This window comes from Mauremys reevesii, linkage group 12, assembly GCF_016161935.1.
Source record: "Mauremys reevesii isolate NIE-2019 linkage group 12, ASM1616193v1, whole genome shotgun sequence".
Classification (NCBI taxonomy): domain Eukaryota; kingdom Metazoa; phylum Chordata; order Testudines; family Geoemydidae; genus Mauremys; species Mauremys reevesii.
The window spans coordinates 23,631,027-23,652,260 of NC_052634.1; the positions used below are offsets into that span (position 1 = coordinate 23,631,027).

At 53.9% G+C, this 21,234-nt stretch overlaps 9 non-coding genes across 9 annotated transcripts; 6 read left to right on the top strand and 3 right to left on the bottom strand.

Annotated features, from left to right (window-relative positions):
* Positions 1–1,349: 1,349 nt before the first annotated feature.
* TRNAN-GUU lies at positions 1,350–1,423 on the top strand. The gene has a single exon. It is a non-coding gene; the product is annotated as a tRNA-Asn (tRNA).
* A 2,411-nt stretch (positions 1,424–3,834) lies between these two features.
* Positions 3,835–3,911, top strand: TRNAN-GUU. The gene has a single exon. It is a non-coding gene; the product is annotated as a tRNA-Asn (tRNA).
* A 2,407-nt stretch (positions 3,912–6,318) lies between these two features.
* Positions 6,319–6,392, top strand: TRNAN-GUU. The gene has a single exon. It is a non-coding gene; the product is annotated as a tRNA-Asn (tRNA).
* A 764-nt stretch (positions 6,393–7,156) lies between these two features.
* On the bottom strand, positions 7,157–7,228 carry TRNAM-CAU. The gene has a single exon. It is a non-coding gene; the product is annotated as a tRNA-Met (tRNA).
* Positions 7,229–8,810: 1,582 nt separating this feature from the next.
* Positions 8,811–8,884, top strand: TRNAN-GUU. The gene has a single exon. It is a non-coding gene; the product is annotated as a tRNA-Asn (tRNA).
* A 2,427-nt stretch (positions 8,885–11,311) lies between these two features.
* TRNAN-GUU lies at positions 11,312–11,385 on the top strand. The gene has a single exon. It is a non-coding gene; the product is annotated as a tRNA-Asn (tRNA).
* A 2,430-nt stretch (positions 11,386–13,815) lies between these two features.
* TRNAN-GUU lies at positions 13,816–13,889 on the top strand. Its single transcript has one exon. It is a non-coding gene; the product is annotated as a tRNA-Asn (tRNA).
* Positions 13,890–14,658: 769 nt separating this feature from the next.
* On the bottom strand, positions 14,659–14,730 carry TRNAM-CAU. Its single transcript has one exon. It is a non-coding gene; the product is annotated as a tRNA-Met (tRNA).
* Positions 14,731–21,152: 6,422 nt separating this feature from the next.
* Positions 21,153–21,234, bottom strand: TRNAS-CGA. Its single transcript has one exon. It is a non-coding gene; the product is annotated as a tRNA-Ser (tRNA).

Below are 21,234 nucleotides of genomic sequence, written 5' to 3' on the forward strand. Positions count from 1 at the left end.
TGGGGACGAGGTCAGCCTTGGATCCGTGTCTGCAGCAGGCAAGCACCTCTGGCTCAATCGCCCCCGCCGTATTAGCAGACTAAAGCGCGGAGGCGAACGCACACGCCTTGCAAAGGAAGAGGCGGGATCTCGAACAAAAGTCAGCATTTTATTAAGATGAGGTTCAAAGAAAAAAAAATTATGCGGTACAGAGTTTTGGCGTAGAAGTTTCTGGTGCTCAGGAACAACGTACAGCTTACCCAAGGGTGCAAAGTTCGGTTTAAAATGGGGTGGCGTAAAGGAATACATAATCTGCAATAGCCCTGAGGGGGTAAAGGTTAACGTACAGACACTGAGTTAGGAGGGCATGTTGTCCATATGAGGGCTACGTTCGGGTGTGGAGTATAACGAGCGATTCTGACGATGAGGATGGATTGACCAGCGTTAGGTGAGTTTTAACGTTCGGTGTTTTGGAATCTTTGCCACAATCTAGTCGAAGCAGGGTCAGTATGAAGTCTACCCTGCCATCTGTTGGTGATCTGTCGTCAAGGCCTTTTGGGGCTGATGTCATTTGCATGGTTACACCCACCCCGAATTGCATGATGGGAGTGCTTGTCCAAACGGTCATTTCAGCTGCTGCGGGATCCCCAGTGTCTTTGTTATTGGGGCAGGAGTAATCCAGTGTATTTTCCTGTTGGTTTTGGATCAAGGACAGAGTAACTGTACCTGGCCTTTGAGGCCTGAGAGCGTCACCCTCGCCTGAAAAGTACTCACCATTAAGGGGTAGGGGTTCCTAACGGCAGCGCGTGGAGGGAGGTAGAAATGGATGTTTGTTGGTCTCTTGCAGGTGCTGTTGATGTTCTTTCTGCTGTCCCTGGTGTGGAAAGACAGAGGCAGAGGCGGTTTTGAATCTCTTCAAATTGTTGTGAGTGCTGCAGTTGCTCACCCTAAGCTTATGCCGTTAGATCTTAGATCTCTTTCACGGTGTATTTTGGTCCTGAGAGCTAAAAGGTGTGTTGTTAGGGAGTGAGGTAGCAGACGTTAGTTGCAGAGGTGGTGCATGTGCCACAGAAGTCGTGTTGATCCCCCCCCCGCTCCTGTCCAAGAGTCCAGTATTTGCATAAACCCACCCACTCACCTGTGACTAACAATCTCGCTCTGCTAACTCTTCCAGCAAAACAGACCAAAGAAAGTGTATGCGAGCGCTGTACCACAGCCCTGGTGCTCTTTTCGGTTCCTTCCCAGAGAACTTTCCTTCCATAGCAATCCAGTTCCTTGCTTTTGCTTGGCTAACCACTGTAGGCATGTGCTATACCGTACCCTGAGCTGATTCCCGGCTTTTGTGCTCAATACAGCCTTGCCCCCTCCATGTCTCTGTGGCGCAATGGGTCAGCGCGTTCGGCTGTTAACCGAAAGGATGGTGGTTCGAGCCCACCCAGGGACGGCGCTAAGCCCCTGCTACTGCCTTGCTTTCCCGAGGCCTGTATGGGGAGCCTCAAAGGTCCCATTTTGCTACCTCTTGGCCTCAGAGCTTTCAGCTGGTGGTCCAAAGAGCAGGCTGGATGCCATTCAGAAACCCATCTGCCAGCAGCCGTGCCGGAGGCTCAGGCTTAATCCTCAAAGCCGAGCACAAAAACTTTCAGCCGGGAACATTTCGCTCCCTTCCCGCCTCCGCCCAAGCGGCAAGGGAGAAGCGGAGGAGACAGGCCGGCTCAAAGACACCTCCCTCCCACTTCCCTGTACGCTGTGCAAAGCTCTTGGCCTGCCTCATGCCTCATCAGGAAAGCACGGCCATGCGGCCCAAGCCTGAGTCACGTCCGCGGCCTGGCCCACCCCGCCCCGGCTGACGGCGCGCAGAGCCACGCGAGTCAATGGCAGGTCGAGTCGGGAGCCTCGGCTCTTTCCTGACAGCCACACACACAGCGCTGCCTAGCGCCCCAGAGCCTCCCTCGTGTTCTCCGCAGCAGCCGCCTGCCGGTGTGGGTGGGAAAAGGGACCAGGAAGCACTGCAGCCTCATTCCGGGACAGGAGGCCCTCGCCACGCCCAGGCCTGCCTCTTGCCTTCAGCCCAGGCAGCCAGAGGTGCCAGGGAGCTCCCTGGCAGGCCGCCGCTTTGCCTCAGCCACCTCTTGCCTCATGGCCTAGGCTCTTGGGGCTCTGCTGGTCACCGGCTCGCTTGAAGGCCCAGAGGAAAGAAACAAGCGCCGCAGCGTAGCAGAGGATGGTTTCGATCCATCGACCTCTGGGTTATGGGCCCAGCACGCTCCGCTGCGCCACTCTGCTGCTTCTTCACACTCTCCCCCTGTCACCTAGCTGCCACTATCCGGATTAGTGCCTTACATGCCCTCGCTCTGGCAGGCAGATGCGCTGGCTGCTAGGCAGCTGCCCTGGTCACAGGATTTTACAGCTAGCTTCTACAGGGTAAAAGGATCTATTTGGGGTTTGGACCCCATTGGGAGCTGGGTAGCTGAGTGCCAGAGACAGGAGCACTTCTTAAACTGTTTTCAGTTACGCTTGTGGGGACGAGGGTCAGCCTTGGATCCGTGTCTGCAGCAGGCAAGCACCTCTGGCTCAATCGCCCCCGCCGTATTAGCAGACTAAAGCGGAGCGAACGCACACGCCTTGCAAAGGAAGAGGAGCTGGGATCTCGAACAAAAGTCAGCATTTTATTAAGATGAGGTTCAAAGAAAAAAAAATTATGCGGTACAGAGTTTTGGCGTAGAAGTTTCTGGTGCTCAGGGAACAACGTACAGCTTACCCAAGGGTGCAAAGTTCGGTTTAAAATGGGGTGGCGTAAGGAATACATAATCTGCAATAGCCCTGAGGGGGTAAAGGTTAACGTACAGACACTGAGTTAGGAGGGCATGTTGTCCATATGAGGGCTACGTTCGGGTGTGGAGTATAACGGCGGTTCTGACGATGAGGATGGATTGACCAGCGTTAGGTGAGTTTTAACGTTCGGTGTTTTGGAATCTTTGCCACAATCTAGTCGAAGCAGGGTCAGTATGAAGTCTACCCTGCCATCTGTTGGTGATCTGTCGTCAAGGCCTTTTGGGGCTGATGTCATTTGCATGGTTACACCCACCCCGGATTGCATGATGGGAGTGCTTGTCCAAACGGTCATTTCAGCTGCTGCGGGATCCCCAGTGTCTTTGTTATTGGGGCAGGAGTAATGCAGTGTATTTTCCTGTTGGTTTTGGATCAAGGACAGAGTAACTGTACCTGACCTTTGAGGCCTGAGAGCGTCACCCTCGCCTGAAAAGTACTCACCATTAAGGGTAGGGGTTCCTAACGGCAGCGCGTGGAGGAGGTAGAAATGGATGTTTGTTGGTCTCTCGCAGGTGCTGCTGATGTCCTTTCTGCTGTCCCTGGTGTGGAAAGACAGAGGCAGAGGCGGTTTTGAATCTCTTCAAATTGTTGTGAGTGCTGCAGTTGCTCACCTAAGCTTATGCCGTTAGATCTTAGATCTCTTTCACGGTGTATTTTGGTCCTGAGAGCTAAAGGTGTGTTGTTAGGGAGTGAGGTAGCAGACGTTAGTTGCAGAGGTGGTGCATGTGCCACAGAAGTCGTGTTGATCCCCCCCACCCCTGCTCCTGTCCAAGAGTCCAGTATTTGCATAAACCCACCCACTCACCTGTGACTAACAATCTCGCTCTGCTAACTCTTCCAGCAAAACAGACCAAAGAAAGTGTATGCGAGCGCTGTACCACAGCCCTGGTGCTCTTTTCGGTTCCTTCCCAGAGAACTTTCCTTCCATAGCAATCCAGTTCCTTGCTTTTGCTTGGCTAACCACTGTAGGCATGTGCTATACCGTACCCTGAGCTGATTCCCGGCTTTTGTGCTCAATACAGCCTTGCCCCCTCTGTGGCGCAATGGGTCAGCGCGTTCGGCTGTTAACCGAAAGGATGGTGGTTCGAGCCCACCCAGGGACGGCGCTAAGCCCCTGCTACTGCCTTGCTTTCCCGAGGCCTGTATGGGGAGCCTCAAAGGTCCCATTGTGCTACCTCTTGGCCTCAGAGCTTTCAGCTGGTGGTCCAAAGAGCAGGCTGGATGCCATTCAGAAACCCATCTGCCAGCAGCCGTGCCGGAGGCTCAGGCTTAATCCTCAAAGCCGAGCACAAAAACCTTCAGCCGGGAACATTTCGCTCCCTTCCGCCTCCGCCCAGCGGCAAGGAGAAGCGGAGAGACAGGCCGGCTCAAAGACACCTCCCTCCCACTTCCCTGTACGCTGTGCAAAGCTCTTGGCCTGCCTCATGCCTCATCAGGAAAGCACGGCCATGCGGCCCAAGCCTGAGTCACGTCCGCGGCCTGGCCCACCCGCCCGGCTGACGGCGCGCAGAGCCACGCGAGTCAATGGCAGGTCGAGTCGGGAGCCTCGGCTCTTTCCCCTGACAGCCACACACACAGCGCTGCCTAGCGCCCCCAGAGCCTCCCTCGTGTTCTCCCGCAGCAGCCGCCTGCCGGTGTGGGTGGGACAAGGGACCAGGAAGCACTGCAGCCTCATTCCGGGACAGGAGGCCCTCGCCACGCCCAGGCCTGCCTCTTGCCTTCAGCCCAGGCAGCCAGAGGTGCCAGGGAGCTCCTGGCAGGCCGCCGCTTTGCCTCAGCCACCTCTTGCCTCATGGCCTAGGCTCTTGGGGCTCTGCTGGTCACCGGCTCGCTTGAAGGCCCAGAGGAAAGAAACAAGCGCACGCGTAGCAGAGGATGGTTTCGATCCATCGACCTCTGGGTTATGGGCCCAGCACGCTCCGCTGCGCCACTCTGCTGCTTCTTCACACTCTCCCCCTGTCACCTAGCTGCCACTATCCGGATTAGTGCCTTACATGCCCTCGCTCTGGCAGGCAGATGCGCTGGCTGCTAGGCAGCTGCCCTGGTCACAGGATTTTACAGCTAGCTTCTACAGGGTAAAGGATCTATTTGGGGTTTGGACCCCATTGGGAGCTGGGTAGCTGAGTGCCAGAGACAGGAGCACTTCTTAAACTGTTTTCAGTTACGCTTGTGGGGACGAGGTCAGCCTTGGATCCGTGTCTGCAGCAGGCAAGCACCTCTGGCTCAATCGCCCCCGCCGTATTAGCAGACTAAAGCGCGGAGCGAACGCACACGCCTTGCAAAGGAAGAGGAGCCGGGATCTCGAACAAAAGTCAGCATTTTATTAAGATGAGGTTCAAAGAAAAAAAAAGTGTACGGTACAGAGTTTTGGCGTAGAAGTTTCTGGTGCTCAGGGAACAACGTACAGCTTACCCAAGGGGTGCAAAGTTCGGTTTAAAATGGGGTGGCGTAAGGAATACATAATCTGCAATAGCCCTGAGGGGGTAAAGGTTAACGTACAGACACTGAGTTAGGAGGGCATGTTGTCCATATGAGGGCTACGTTCGGGTGTGGAGTATAACGAGCGATTCTGACGATGAGGATGGATTGACCCGCGTTAGGTGAGTTTTAACGTTCGGTGTTTTGGAATCTTTGCCACAATCTAGTCGAAGCAGGGTCAGTATGAAGTCTACCCTGCCATCTGTTGGTGATCTGTCGTCAAGGCCTTTTGGGGCTGATGTCATTTGCATGGTTACACCCACCCCGGATTGCATGATGGGAGTGCTTGTCCAAACGGTCATTTCAGCTGCTGCGGGATCCCCAGTGTCTTTGTTATTGGGGCAGGAGTAATCCAGTGTATTTTCCTGTTGGTTTTGGATCAAGGACAGAGTAACTGTACCTGACCTTTGAGGCCTGAGAGCGTCACCCTCGCCTGAAAAGTACTCACCATTAAGGGGTAGGGGTTCCTAACGGCAGCGCGTGGAGGGAGGTAGAAATGGATGTTTGTTGGTCTCTCGCAGGTGCTGCTGATGTCCTTTCTGCTGTCCCTGGTGTGGAAAGACAGAGGCAGAGGCGGTTTTGAATCTCTTCAAATTGTTGTGAGTGCTGCAGTTGCTCACCTAAGCTTATGCCGTTAGATCTTAGATCTCTTTCACGGTGTATTTTGGTCCTGAGAGCTAAAGGTGTGTTGTTAGGGAGTGAGGTAGCAGACGTTAGTTGCAGAGGTGGTGCATGTGCCACAGAAGTCGTGTTGATCGCCCCTGCTCCTGTCCAAGAGTCCAGTATTTGCATAAACCCACCCACTCACCTGTGACTAACAATCTCGCTCTGCTAACTCTTCCAGCAAAACAGACCAAAGAAAGTGTATGCGAGCGCTGTACCACAGCCCTGGTGCTCTTTTCGGTTCCTTCCCAGAGAACTTTCCTTCCATAGCAATCCAGTTCCTTGCTTTTGCTTGGCTAACCACTGTAGGCATGTGCTATACCGTACCCTGAGCTGATTCCCGGCTTTTGTGCTCAATACAGCCTTGCCGTCTCTGTGGCGCAATGGGTCAGCGCGTTCGGCTGTTAACTGAAAGGATGGTGGTTCGAGCCCACCCAGGGACGGCGCTAAGCCCCTGCTACTGCCTTGCTTTCCCGAGGCCTGTATGGGGAGCCTCAAAGGTCCCATTTTGCTACCTCTTGGCCTCAGAGCTTTCAGCTGGTGGTCCAAAGAGCAGGCTGGATGCCATTCAGAAACCCATCTGCCAGCAGCCGTGCCGGAGGCTCAGGCTTAATCCTCAAAGCCGAGCACAAAAACCTTCAGCCGGGAACATTTCGCTCCCTTCCGCCTCCGCCCAGCGGCAAGGGAGAAGCGGAGAGACAGGCCGGCTCAAAGACACCTCCTCCCACTTCCCTGTACGCTGTACAAAGCTCTTGGCCTGCCTCATGCCTCATCAGGAAAGCGCGGCCATGCGGCCCAAGCCTGAGTCACGTCCGCGGCCCGGCCCGCCCCGGCTGACGGCGCGCAGAGCCACGCGAGTCAATGGCAGGTCGAGTCGGGAGCCTCGGCTCTTTCCCCTGACAGCCACACACACAGCGCTGCCTAGCGCCCCCAGAGCCTCCCTCGTGTTCTCCCGCAGCAGCCGCCTGCCGGTGTGGGTGGGAAAAGGGGACCAGGAAGCACTGCAGCCTCATTCCGGGACAGGAGGCCCTCGCCACGCCCAGGCCTGCCTCTTGCCTTCAGCCCAGGCAGCCAGAGGTGCCAGGGAGCTCCCTGGCAGGCCGCCGCTTTGCCTCAGCCACCTCTTGCCTCATGGCCTAGGCTCTTGGGGCTCTGCTGGTCACCGGCTCGCTTGAAGGCCCAGAGGGAAAAGAAACAAGCGCACGCGTAGCAGAGGATGGTTTCGATCCATCGACCTCTGGGTTATGGGCCCAGCACGCTCCCGCTGCGCCACTCTGCTGCTTCTTCACACTCTCCCCCTGTCACCTAGCTGCCACTATCCGGATTAGTGCCTTACATGCCCTCGCTCTGGCAGGCAGATGCGCTGGCTGCTAGGCAGCTGCCCTGGTCACAGGATTTTACAGCTAGCTTCTACAGGGTAAAAAGGATCTATTTGGGGTTTGGACCCCATTGGGAGCTGGGTAGCTGAGTGCCAGAGACGGGAGCACTTCTTAAACTGTTTTCAGTTACGCTTGTGGGGACGAGGTCAGCCTTGGATCCGTGTCTGCAGCAGGCAAGCACCTCTGGCTCAATCGCCCCCGCCGTATTAGCAGACTAAAGCGGAGCGAACGCACACGCCTTGCAAAGGAAGAGGAGCTGGGATCTCGAACAAAAGTCAGCATTTTATTAAGATGAGGTTCAAAGAAAAAAAAAGTGTACGGTACAGAGTTTTGGCGTAGAAGTTTCTGGTGCTCAGGGAACAACGTACAGCTTACCCAAGGGTGCAAAGTTCGGTTTAAAATGGGGTGGCGTAAGGAATACATAATCTGCAATAGCCCTGAGGGGGTAAAGGTTAACGTACAGACACTGAGTTAGGAGGGCATGTTGTCCATATGAGGGCTACGTTCGGGTGTGGAGTATAACGAGCGGTTCTGACGATGAGGATGGATTGACCCGCGTTAGGTGAGTTTTAACGTTCGGTGTTTTGGAATCTTTGCCACAATCTAGTCGAAGCAGGGTCAGTATGAAGTCTACCCTGCCATCTGTTGGTGATCTGTCGTCAAGGCCTTTTGGGGCTGATGTCATTTGCATGGTTACACCCACCCCGGATTGCATGATGGGAGTGCTTGTCCAAACGGTCATTTCAGCTGCTGCGGGATCCCCAGTGTCTTTGTTATTGGGGCAGGAGTAATCCAGTGTATTTTCCTGTTGGTTTTGGATCAAGGACAGAGTAACTGTACCTGACCTTTGAGGCCTGAGAGCGTCACCCTCGCCTGAAAAGTACTCACCATTAAGGGGTAGGGGTTCCTAACGGCAGCGCGTGGAGGGAGGTAGAAATGGATGTTTGTTGGTCTCTCGCAGGTGCTGCTGATGTCCTTTCTGCTGTCCCTGGTGTGGAAAGACAGAGGCAGAGGCGGTTTTGAATCTCTTCAAATTGTTGTGAGTGCTGCAGTTGCTCACCCTAAGCTTATGCCGTTAGATCTTAGATCTCTTTCACGGTGTATTTTGGTCCTGAGAGCTAAAAGGTGTGTTGTTAGGGAGTGAGGTAGCAGACGTTAGTTGCAGAGGTGGTGCATGTGCCACAGAAGTCGTGTTGATCGCCCCTGCTCCTGTCCAAGAGTCCAGTATTTGCATAAACCCACCCACTCACCTGTGACTAACAATCTCGCTCTGCTAACTCTTCCAGCAAAACAGACCAAAGAAAGTGTATGCGAGCGCTGTACCACAGCCCTGGTGCTCTTTTCGGTTCCTTCCCAGAGAACTTTCCTTCCATAGCAATCCAGTTCCTTGCTTTTGCTTGGCTAACCACTGTAGGCATGTGCTATACCGTACCCTGAGCTGATTCCCGGCTTTTGTGCTCAATACAGCCTTGCCCCCTCCATGTCTCTGTGGCGCAATGGGTCAGCGCGTTCGGCTGTTAACCGAAAGGATGGTGGTTCGAGCCCACCCAGGGACGGCGCTAAGCCCCTGCTACTGCCTTGCTTTCCCGAGGCCTGTATGGGGAGCCTCAAAGGTCCCATTTGCTACCTCTTGGCCTCAGAGCAGTCAGCTGGTGTTCCAAATAGCAGGCTGGATGCCATTCAGAAACCCATCGGCCACCAGCCGGGCCGCAGGCTCAGGCTTAATCCGCCAAGCCGAGCACAAAAACCTTCAGCCGGGAACATTTCGCTCCCTTCCCGCCTCCGCCCAAGCGGCAAGGGAGAAGCGGAGGAGACAGGCCGGCTCAAAGACACCTCCCTCCCACTTCCCTGTACGCTGTGCAAAGCTCTTGGCCTGCCTCATGCCTCATCAGGAAAGCACGGCCATGCGGCCCAAGCCTGAGTCACGTCCGCGGCCTGGCCCACCCCGCCCCGGCTGACGGCGCGCAGAGCCACGCGAGTCAATGGCAGGTCGAGTCGGGAGCCTCGGCTCTTTCCTGACAGCCACACACACAGCGCTGCCTAGCGCCCCAGAGCCTCCCTCGTGTTCTCCGCAGCAGCCGCCTGCCGGTGTGGGTGGAAAAGGGGACCAGGAAGCACTGCAGCCTCATTCCGGGACAGGAGGCCCTCGCCACGCCCAGGCCTGCCTCTTGCCTTCAGCCCAGGCAGCCAGAGGTGCCAGGGAGCTCCCTGGCAGGCCGCCGCTTTGCCTCAGCCACCTCTTGCCTCATGGCCTAGGCTCTTGGGGCTCTGCTGGTCACCGGCTCGCTTGAAGGCCCAGAGGGAAAGAAACAAGCGCACGCGTAGCAGAGGATGGTTTCGATCCATCGACCTCTGGGTTATGGGCCCAGCACGCTCCCGCTGCTGCGCCACTCTGCTGCTTCTTCACACTCTCCCCCTGTCACCTAGCTGCCACTATCCGGATTAGTGCCTTACATGCCCTCGCTCTGGCAGGCAGATGCGCTGGCTGCTAGGCAGCTGCCCTGGTCACAGGATTTTACAGCTAGCTTCTACAGGGTAAAAGGATCTATTTGGGGTTTGGACCCCATTGGGAGCTGGGTAGCTGAGTGCCAGAGACGGGAGCACTTCTTAAACTGTTTTCAGTTACGCTTGTGGGGACGAGGGTCAGCCTTGGATCCGTGTCTGCAGCAGGCAAGCACCTCTGGCTCAATCGCCCCGCCGTATTAGCAGACTAAAGCGCGGAGCGAACGCACACGCCTTGCAAAGGAAGAGGAGCTGGGATCTCGAACAAAAGTCAGCATTTTATTAAGATGAGGTTCAAAGAAAAAAAAAGTGTACGGTACAGAGTTTTGGCGTAGAAGTTTCTGGTGCTCAGGGAACAACGTACAGCTTACCCAAGGGTGCAAAGTTCGGTTTAAAATGGGGTGGCGTAAGGAATACATAATCTGCAATAGCCCTGAGGGGGTAAAGGTTAACGTACAGACACTGAGTTAGGAGGGCATGTTGTCCATATGAGGGCTACGTTCGGGTGTGGAGTATAACGAGCGGTTACGACGATGAGGATGGATTGACCCGCGTTAGGTGAGTTTTAACGTTCGGTGTTTTGGAATCTTTGCCACAATCTAGTCGAAGCAGGGTCAGTATGAAGTCTACCCTGCCATCTGTTGGTGATCTGTCGTCAAGGCCTTTTGGGGCTGATGTCATTTGCATGGTTACACCCACCCCGGATTGCATGATGGGAGTGCTTGTCCAAACGGTCATTTCAGCTGCTGCGGATCCCCAGTGTCTTTGTTATTGGGGCAGGAGTAATCCAGTGTATTTTCCTGTTGGTTTTGGATCAAGGACAGAGTAACTGTACCTGACCTTTGAGGCCTGAGAGCGTCACCCTCGCCTGAAAAGTACTCACCATTAAGGGGTAGGGGTTCCTAACGGCAGCGTGGAGGGAGGTAGAAATGGATGTTTGTTGGTCTCTTGCAGGTGCTGCTGATGTCCTTTCTGCTGTCCCTGGTGTGGAAAGACAGAGGCAGAGGCGGTTTTGAATCTCTTCAAATTGTTGTGAGTGCTGCAGTTGCTCACCCTAAGCTTATGCCGTTAGATCTTAGATCTTTTTCACGGTGTATTTTGGTCCTGAGAGCTAAAAGGTGTGTTGTTAGGGAGTGAGGTAGCAGACGTTAGTTGCAGAGGTGGTGCATGTGCCACAGAAGTCGTGTTGATCCCCCCCGCCCCTGCTCCTGTCCAAGAGTCCAGTATTTGCATAAACCCACCCACTCACCTGTGACTAACAATCTCGCTCTGCTAACTCTTCCCGCAAAACAGACCAAAGAAAGTGTATGCGAGCGCTGTACCACAGCCCCGGTGCTCTTTTCGGTTCCATCCCACAGAACTTTCCTTCCATAGCAATCCAGTTCCTTGCTTTTGCTTGGCTAACCACTGTAGGCATGTGCTATACCGTACCCTGAGCTGATTCCCGGCTTTTGTGCTCAATACAGCCTTGCCCCCTCCATGTCTCTGTGGCGCAATGGGTCAGCGCGTTCGGCTGTTAACCGAAAGGATGGTGGTTCGAGCCCACCCAGGGACGGCGCTAAGCCCCTGCTACTGCCTTGCTTTCCCGAGGCCTGTATGGGGAGCCTCAAAGGTCCCATTTTGCTACCTCTTGGCCTCAGAGCTTTCAGCTGGTGGTCCAAAGAGCAGGCTGGATGCCATTCAGAAACCCATCTGCCAGCAGCCGTGCCGGAGGCTCAGGCTTAATCCTCAAAGCCGAGCACAAAAACTTTCAGCCGGGAACATTTCGCTCCCTTCCCGCCTCCGCCCAAGCGGCAAGGGAGAAGCGGAGGAGACAGGCCGGCTCAAAGACACCTCCTCCCACTTCCCTGTACGCTGTGCAAAGCTCTTGGCCTGCCTCATGCCTCATCAGGAAAGCACGGCCATGCGGCCCAAGCCTGAGTCACGTCCGCGGCCTGGCCCACCCGCCCGGCTGACGGGCGCGCAGAGCCACGCGAGTCAATGGCAGGTCGAGTCGGGAGCCTCGGCTCTTTCCCTGACAGCCACACACACAGCGCTGCCTAGCGCCCCCAGAGCCTCCCTCGTGTTCTCCCGCAGCAGCCGCCTGCCGGTGTGGGTGGGAAAAGGGGACCAGGAAGCACTGCAGCCTCATTCCGGGACAGGAGGCCCTCGCCACGCCCAGGCCTGCCTCTTGCCTTCAGCCCAGGCAGCCAGAGGTGCCAGGAGCTCCCTGGCAGGCCGCCGCTTGCCTCAGCCACCTCTTGCCTCATGGCCTAGGCTCTTGGGGCTCTGCTGGTCACCGGCTCGCTTGAAGGCCCAGAGGGAAAAGAAACAAGCGCACGCGTAGCAGAGGATGGTTTTGATCCATCGACCTCTGGGTTATGGGCCCAGCACGCTCCCGCTGCGCCACTCTGCTGCTTCTTCACACTCTCCCCCTGTCACCTAGCTGCCACTATCCGGATTAGTGCCTTACATGCCCTCGCTCTGGCAGGCAGATGCGCTGGCTGCTAGGCAGCTGCCCTGGTCACAGGATTTTACAGCTAGCTTCTACAGGGTAAAAGGATCTATTTGGGGTTTGGACCCCATTGGGAGCTGGGTAGCTGAGTGCCAGAGACGGAGCACTTCTTAAACTGTTTTCAGTTACGCTTGTGGGGGACGAGGGTCAGCCTTGGATCCGTGTCTGCAGCAGGCAAGCACCTCTGGCTCAATCGCCCCCCGCCGTATTAGCAGACTAAAACGCGGAGCGAACGCACACGCCTTGCAAAGGAAGAGGAGCCGGGATCTCGAACAAAAGTCAGCATTTTATTAAGATGAGGTTCAAAGAAAAAAAAAGTGTACGGTACAGAGTTTTGGCGTAGAAGTTTCTGGTGCTCAGGGAACAACGTACAGCTTACCCAAGGGGTGCAAAGTTCGGTTTAAAATGGGGTGGCGTAAGGAATACATAATCTGCAATAGCCCTGAGGGGGGGTGTCAAAGGTTAACGTACAGACACTGAGTTAGGAGGGCATGTTGTCCATATGAGGGCTACGTTCGGGTGTGGAGTATAACGAGCGGTTACGACGATGAGGATGGATTGACCCGCGTTAGGTGAGTTTTAACGTTCGGTGTTTTGGAATCTTTGCCACAATCTAGTCGAAGCAGGGTCAGTATGAAGTCTACCCTGCCATCTGTTGGTGATCTGTCGTCAAGGCCTTTTGGGGCTGATGTCATTTGCATGGTTACACCCACCCCGGATTGCATGATGGGAGTGCTTGTCCAAACGGTCATTTCAGCTGCTGCGGGATCCCCAGTGTCTTTGTTATTGGGGCAGGAGTAATCCAGTGTATTTTCCTGTTGGTTTTGGATCAAGGACAGAGTAACTGTACCTGACCTTTGAGGCCTGAGAGCGTCACCCTCGCCTGAAAAGTACTCACCATTAAGGGGTAGGGGTTCCTAACGGCAGCGCGTGGAGGAGGTAGAAATGGATGTTTGTTGGTCTCTCGCAGGTGCTGCTGATGTCCTTTCTGCTGTCCCTGGTGTGGAAAGACAGAGGCAGAGGCGGTTTTGAATCTCTTCAAATTGTTGTGAGTGCTGCAGTTGCTCACCCTAAGCTTATGCCGTTAGATCTTAGATCTCTTTCACGGTGTATTTTGGTCCTGAGAGCTAAAAGGTGTGTTGTTAGGGAGTGAGGTAGCAGACGTTAGTTGCAGAGGTGGTGCATGTGCCACAGAAGTCGTGTTGATCGCCCCTGCTCCTGTCCAAGAGTCCAGTATTTGCATAAACCCACCCACTCACCTGTGACTAACAATCTCGCTCTGCTAACTCTTCCAGCAAAACAGACCAAAGAAAGTGTATGCGAGCGCTGTACCACAGCCCTGGTGCTCTTTTCGGTTCCTTCCCAGAGAACTTTCCTTCCATAGCAATCCAGTTCCTTGCTTTTGCTTGGCTAACCACTGTAGGCATGTGCTATACCGTACCCTGAGCTGATTCCCGGCTTTTGTGCTCAATACAGCCTTGCCCCCTCCATGTCTCTGTGGCGCAATGGGTCAGCGCGTTCGGCTGTTAACCGAAAGGATGGTGGTTCGAGCCCACCCAGGGACGGCGCTAGGCCCCGGCTACTGCGGTGCTGTCCCGAGGCCGGTCTGGGGAGCCTCAAAGGTCCCATTTGCTACCTCTTGGCCTCAGAGCTTTCAGCTGGTGGTCCAAAGAGCAGGCTGGATGCCATTCAGAAACCCATCTGCCAGCAGCCGTGCCGGAGGCTCAGGCTTAATCCTCAAAGCCGAGCACAAAAACCTTCAGCCGGGAACATTTCGCTCCCTTCCGCCTCCGCCCAAGCGGCAAGGGAGAAGCGGAGAGACAGGCCGGCTCAAAGACACCTCCTCCCACTTCCCTGTACGCTGTGCAAAGCTCTTGGCCTGCCTCATGCCTCATCAGGAAAGCACGGCCATGCGGCCCAAGCCTGAGTCACGTCCGCGGCCTGGCCCACCCGCCCCGGCTGACGGCGCGCAGAGCCACGCGAGTCAATGGCAGGTCGAGTCGGGAGCCTCGGCTCTTTCCCCTGACAGCCACACACACAGCGCTGCCTAGCGCCCCCAGAGCCTCCCTCGTGTTCTCCCGCAGCAGCCGCCTGCCGGTGTGGGTGGGAAAAGGGGACCAGGAAGCACTGCAGCCTCATTCCGGGACAGGAGGCCCTCGCCACGCCCAGGCCTGCCTCTTGCCTTCAGCCCAGGCAGCCAGAGGTGCCAGGGAGCTCCCTGGCAGGCCGCCGCTTAGCCTCAGCCACCTCTTGGCTCATGGACTTGGCTCTCGGGGATCTGCTGGTCACCGTCTCGATTGAAGGCACTGTGGTAAAAAGAAACAAGCGCACGCGTAGCAGAGGATGGTTTCGATCCATCGACCTCTGGGTTATGGGCCCAGCACGCTCCCGCTGCGCCACTCTGCTGCTTCTTCACACTCTCCCCCTGTCACCTAGCTGCCACTATCCGGATTAGTGCCTTACATGCCCTCGCTCTGGCAGGCAGATGCGCTGGCTGCTAGGCAGCTGCCCTGGTCACAGGATTTTACAGCTAGCTTCTACAGGGTAAAAAGGATCTATTTGGGGTTTGGACCCCATTGGGAGCTGGGTAGCTGAGTGCCAGAGACGGGAGCACTTCTTAAACTGTTTTCAGTTACGCTTGTGGGGGACGAGGGTCAGCCTTGGATCCGTGTCTGCAGCAGGCAAGCACCTCTGGCTCAATCGCCCCCCGCCGTATTAGCAGACTAAAACGCGGAGCGAACGCACACGCCTTGCAAAGGAAGAGGAGCTGGGATCTCGAACAAAAGTCAGCATTTTATTAAGATGAGGTTCAAAGAAAAAAAAAGTGTACGGTACAGAGTTTTGGCGTAGAAGTTTCTGGTGCTCAGGGAACAACGTACAGCTTACCCAAGGGGTGCAAAGTTCGGTTTAAAATGGGGTGGCGTAAGGAATACATAATCTGCAATAGCCCTGAGGGGGGGTAAAAGGTTAACGTACAGACACTGAGTTAGGAGGGCATGTTGTCCATATGAGGGCTACGTTCGGGTGTGGAGTATAACGAGCGGTTACGACGATGAGGATGGATTGACCCGCGTTAGGTGAGTTTTAACGTTCGGTGTTTTGGAATCTTTGCCACAATCTAGTCGAAGCAGGGTCAGTATGAAGTCTACCCTGCCATCTGTTGGTGATCTGTCGTCAAGGCCTTTTGGGGCTGATGTCATTTGCATGGTTACACCCACCCCGGATTGCATGATGGGAGTGCTTGTCCAAACGGTCATTTCAGCTGCTGCGGGATCCCCAGTGTCTTTGTTATTGGGGCAGGAGTAATGCAGTGTATTTTCCTGTTGGTTTTGGATCAAGGACAGAGTAACTGTACCTGACCTTTGAGGCCTGAGAGCGTCACCCTCGCCTGAAAAGTACTCACCATTAAGGGGTAGGGGTTCCTAACGGCAGCGCGTGGAGGGAGGTAGAAATGGATGTTTGTTGGTCTCTCGCAGGTGCTGCTGATGTCCTTTCTGCTGTCCCTGGTGTGGAAAGACAGAGGCAGAGGCGGTTTTGAATCTCTTCAAATTGTTGTGAGTGCTGCAGTTGCTCACCCTAAGCTTATGCCGTTAGATCTTAGATCTCTTTCACGGTGTATTTTGGTCCTGAGAGCTAAAAGGTGTGTTGTTAGGGAGTGAGGTAGCAGACGTTAGTTGCAGAGGTGGTGCATGTGCCACAGAAGTCGTGTTGATCCCCCCCGCCCCTGCTCCTGTCCAAGAGTCCAGTATTTGCATAAACCCACCCACTCACCTGTGACTAACAATCTCGCTCTGCTAACTCTTCCAGCAAAACTTTTCTGCCAGGTTCTCATTCCGAACTGCATTCCTATGAACTTAAGGTTTTAAATAGCATCACATTCCATCTCTTTCAGTATAACTCAGTTTTTCACTTATCTAAGATTTTAAGTGTATGCCTTAACACATTATTTGTAATGGAATAATAATTAATTCTATTTTTCAACTAAAGAGAGAAGAAAACCATATAATGTGTATTTAGAGAATTCAGCAGAATCTCATGATGTTAAATACATATATTTTCAATCTCTCTTAAATTGCTATTCTTTGGAACCCATGTCCCTTGTCTAACGATTTTTATGTAGGTTCAGGTGAGTCCCGAAATCATGAACTGCTAAGTACCGTTCTACTGTTTTTTATTCATATGACCAGGATTACTACACTTTATTACTCCTGCCCTATTAAGAAAGTGTTTGGGGATCCGACAGCAGCCAAAATCACCATTTGGACAAGCACCCCCATCATGCAATGAGGCGTGGGTGTGACCATGCACATCAGCAACCAAAGGCCTTTACAACACATCACGAACAGATGGCAGGGTAGAGTTCATTCTGACCTTGCTTACATCCTCCCCACAGCCAAGAGTTGGTGCTCCTGATAAATCACACTCCCTATTATACCAGCTCATTGGTATTGAATGCTGAAGTTATGGCTAGCAAAAGTAGCCACCCATCTCTGCTCTGTAGCATCCAGCTTAGCCCTTCTTAACACATAAGTCAGTGGATTGTTCTCTGTGCATACCTGAAACTGAGCACCAGACAAGTAGTCTCCAAATTTCTCAATGATGGCCCATTTCAAGGCCAAGAACTGCAGCTGGTGGATGGGATAGTGAGTTTCGCTATCAGACAGTCCTCAGCTGGCAAAGGCTACAGATTTACATTTACCTTCCACTTCCTGGTAGGAGAGTGCTCCCAGACCCTCCAAACTGGCATCAGCATGCAGGATACTGTTTGTTTGGTCAGCAAGGACTAGGACTGGCACATGAATCAGGCAAATAATGATTTCCCGTAAAGCCCTGTCACATCTCTCATCCCGCCATGTCCCCAATGGAGAGGAGAGGAGCCCCTCCCCTGTCCCAGGCCAGGCGTACCAGATCTGTGGGGGCAGATGTCCATGGTCCAGCCCAGGTGAGCTGGAGCTGCTGGGGAGAGAAGTTCCTTCCTCAGCCCAAGCCCACCAGAGTTGATGTTGCAGTGGGGGAGAGGTATTTCTCACCTGGTTTTTAGATGCTCTGATGAGAGGGAGCAGAAGAAAGATTTTTCTTCTCCTTACATTTCAAATTCTCCACCCCCACCCCTAACCATTTTCTGCTCTAGCCTGATCTCTCTCTTATGTGTCTAGGGCCATCCTTACCCATAGCCAGCTGCCTAGGGCACCACTAGGTCTGGGGGCACTGCTCTGCTGGGAGCCTGGACAGACGGGAAGCAGTGGAGCTTGTAAGAGCAGGGCTGCTGGGTCCTAGAGAGAGCCGAATGCAGCACAGTCTGTGGGTGGGGATTGGCTGCTGGGGTCTCTGGGATGGGGTGGGGTTGGGGAGGGAGCTCACCTGTGAGTGTGACTCTTTCCCCCGGCTGAGGTGAGGTGAGGCAGGCCCTGCGGCTCTGGAACCAGTATCCTCTGTTGTCCCCCATAACATCCATTCTTCTCCCACCCTGCCCCATGGAGCACCCCCTCCTTTCTCCCTCCTCCCCAGGAGCATCCCTCTCTCTCTCCTCCCTCCCCGTTGGGAGGGAGGAGTTGGGTTGGGTGTGGTGCTGGGGGGGTAGGTGGGGGGAGGAGGCTGGCTCCCTGCCTGCTGAGGAATTAAAGTGAAAGTAACTCACTTCCTGGGCAGTGAGCCAGGATTGGAATGTCACATGGGGCTGGGCTGGGGTTAGCCAGATGTGTGAAAACTCAGGACAGGGGGTTGGGATAGGGTGAGCAGATATCCCTATTTTATAGGGCCAGTCCCAATTTTGGGGTCTTTTTCTTATATAGGCTCCTTTTACCCCCACCCCACCCCTGTCCTGATTTTTCACACTTGCTGTCTGGTCACTCTGGGTGGGGGTAATTGGTGCCTATATAAGACAAAGCCCCAAATATCGGGACTGGCCCTATAAAATCAGGACATCTGGATCTGGTCAACCTAGCTGGGGAGCGCCTCTCCCCCGGGCTGGCAGCTGCCAGCAATCCATCTCATCCGGGGGAGCTGTACAGGGCAGGATGAGCTGCTGTGGCTCCATGGGTGACCTGTCCCTGAGATCAGATGCTGTGCTAACTTCACCATGGTCCGTAAGGCTGGTGGTGGTGCCCATTGGCGTGTGATTGGACCTGAGGGTTTGCTGCTGCTGTTGCCACTCTGCACCCCAAGAGGTGGATTTTGGGGTCTACTGCAGCTGTTGGACCAGCAGTATGAAAGCAGTACTGTGTTGCCATTTAGATTGTCATTTAACAACTTTGTTTGCCAAAAATTCTTGCTAACAATCCTGAATCCAATTTCAATATTTAAAAAAAAAAAGTCAATCTCTTAGCCAAAAACAGAAAATTAAGTTGTTGACAATTATTAGTGACAGGTTTGGTTTGAGGCAGGGAGTAGGCCAGTTTTCATCAGAGAAACAAAAAATGTTGACTGACTTTCCTATAGCCTGTTACTCCTGATAAGAGCCCTCCAACAACTGTAATATGCTCATCTCCTTACTAGTGTATAAAGCAGGGGTTGGCAACCTACGGCACACGTGCCAAAGGTGGCAGGTGAGCTGATTTTTGATGGTACGCAGCGGCAGGCTGAGTGGCTCAGCCCATCACTGCTCTGGGGTTCCGGCTGCTGCCCTATTGCCAGCTGGGATACCAGCCGTCGGCCCCACTCAGCAGCTGCTGGTGGCCTGGGGACCCCCAAGGAACCCCAGGCTGGCAGCGGGCTGAGCAGGCCGGCAGAACCACTCAACCTGCTGTCAGCCTGGGGTTCCATTCACTCAGCCGGCAGCGGGCTGAGTGGGCTGGTGGTGGGCTGAGCAGGGCTGATGGAGGGTTGAGTGGCTCAGTCTGCTGCCAGTCTGGGGTGCCGGCAGCACTCAGCCTACTGCTACTCCGGGGTTCCGGCTGCCGGCCCCTTGCCAGTCAGGAGCCCAGCCGCCGGCCCCACTCTGCCTCCTGCCAGCCTGGGTGAGCAGAATCCCAGGCTGGTAGCGGGCTGAGGGGGGTTGGCGGCCGGGATCCTGGCTGGCAGGAGTTGGTGGTCAGAACCCCAGACCAGCAGCGGGCTGAGCAGGGCCTGGGATCCTTGTCTAGGGTTCCAGACACCAGCCCCGCTCAGCCCGCACCCGGTCTGGGGTTCCATTTACTCAGCTGGCAGTGGCCTGAGTAGGACCTCAGATAATAACAATAGTTTATTTATATAATATAGACATAGAGAGAGACCTTCTACAAACGTTAAAATGTATTACTGGCACGAGAAACCTTAAATTACAGTGAACTTGGCACACCACTTCTGAAAGGTTGCCGACCCCTGGTATAGACTGACCATATGTTGTACTAAGATTCTCCTGCTTTTTTTTCCCTGTGAGTCAGTACAGCTTTTGCCAGCCCAGAAGTTGGGCAGCCAATGTTTTACGTTTTCACAATATTTTCTCCAACTTTCATAAAGTAAATACATAGTTAATATGAGTTAAAAAGGCCAGGGACACTTCCTTGTGAAGAATCTGTACAGCAGATCATGCTAGAGCTGTGAAAATGTCAGTTTTTGATGGAACTTTAGAGGCAGTGATTTATCATGTATTTTATCATGTGAATGTGCTGCTATTGCTAATGTCTTTCCAAACAAAAATAAGGCACAATAGGACTTCTGTAACATTTCTGTGCTACCTTAATCTAGATGAGATGATTCTGTGCTGACTTCATTTTGGTCACTTTGTGCTTTACCTAGCAGTAAAACTAGGGTTATATTTTCCCACTGTTTGGAAACCCAGCTTATTAAACTGATTTTGCAGCCAAAAAGCCAAAAGATTGCTTTTAATTAAAAACAAATCTTTGTTTCAATACCTCTTCATATAAAATTTCCAATAACATTTTGACAAATTAAAAAAAATATATTATTTTCATCATTCTGTCAAATCAGAATTTTTTCTATAGTGCTACTTCTTTAGTGCTAGTGCATCAGCATTACAGTGTGCTTAGTTAAGTAAAACTGGTTTTAATAACGTGAATGTGGCAAGTTTTCCAATACTGTATGCTTATATTTGTGTTGCTAAGAGCAGAACAGGCACAGGGGCACCAGTTTAATAATCTCCCCTAGGGCACCATAAATCCTAAGGACAGCCCTGCTGGTGAGTGCGGATCTCCCTCAGCCTGCCCCGCAATGCTGGTCACTTTTATTGTCACTGTGATAGTCGGTGCTTCCCTTCAGGGCCGGCCCTAGAGGGGTCTGTGACAAATCCCCCCTTTCCTCCCCAGGCCCTGCCCCCCACCCCACCCCACCCCACCCCACCCAATCCCCCAAGCCCCCACCTCTGTCCCATCTCTTCCCAGCTTGCACCTTCCTGCCCCATTCCTCTCCCTCTCCCACCTCCTCCAGTCCCTGCTCCTCCCCCTCCCTGCCCAGCGCCTCCTGCACCCCACTGAACAGCTGATCACTGGCAAGTGGAAGTCACTGAAGGGGAAGAGGAAGAGCTTGTCAGCAAGGCCTGTAGTGGGGGGAGGGGGAGCTGGCTGCCAGTGGGCGCTGAGCACCTATTTTTCCTCTGTTGGTTCTGCAGCCCCGTAGCTCCCATGGAGTCACTGAATTGGCTCCTGTCACACTCTAGAGAGAGGAGCAGAACCAGGGCTATGGCTGATCTATGGGGCACCAGGTGAGTGGCAGAGGCTTCAGGTGCCGAGAGTTTGCCTGACCCCTCAGGGACACAGTGTGAGGGGGTGTCCCAGGCATCTCGATAAAAGGAGCAGAACAGGATTTACTTGGGGTGGGGAGAGAATTGAGAGTGTCTCAGGGGGTTGTACAGAGGTATTGCCCAGGTGAGAGACTGGCTAAAACACAGGCCTCGCTGTGAGCAGGATTTGAACCTGCGCAGGGGAACCCTATTGGATTTCGACTCCAATGCCTTAACCACTTGGCCATCACAGC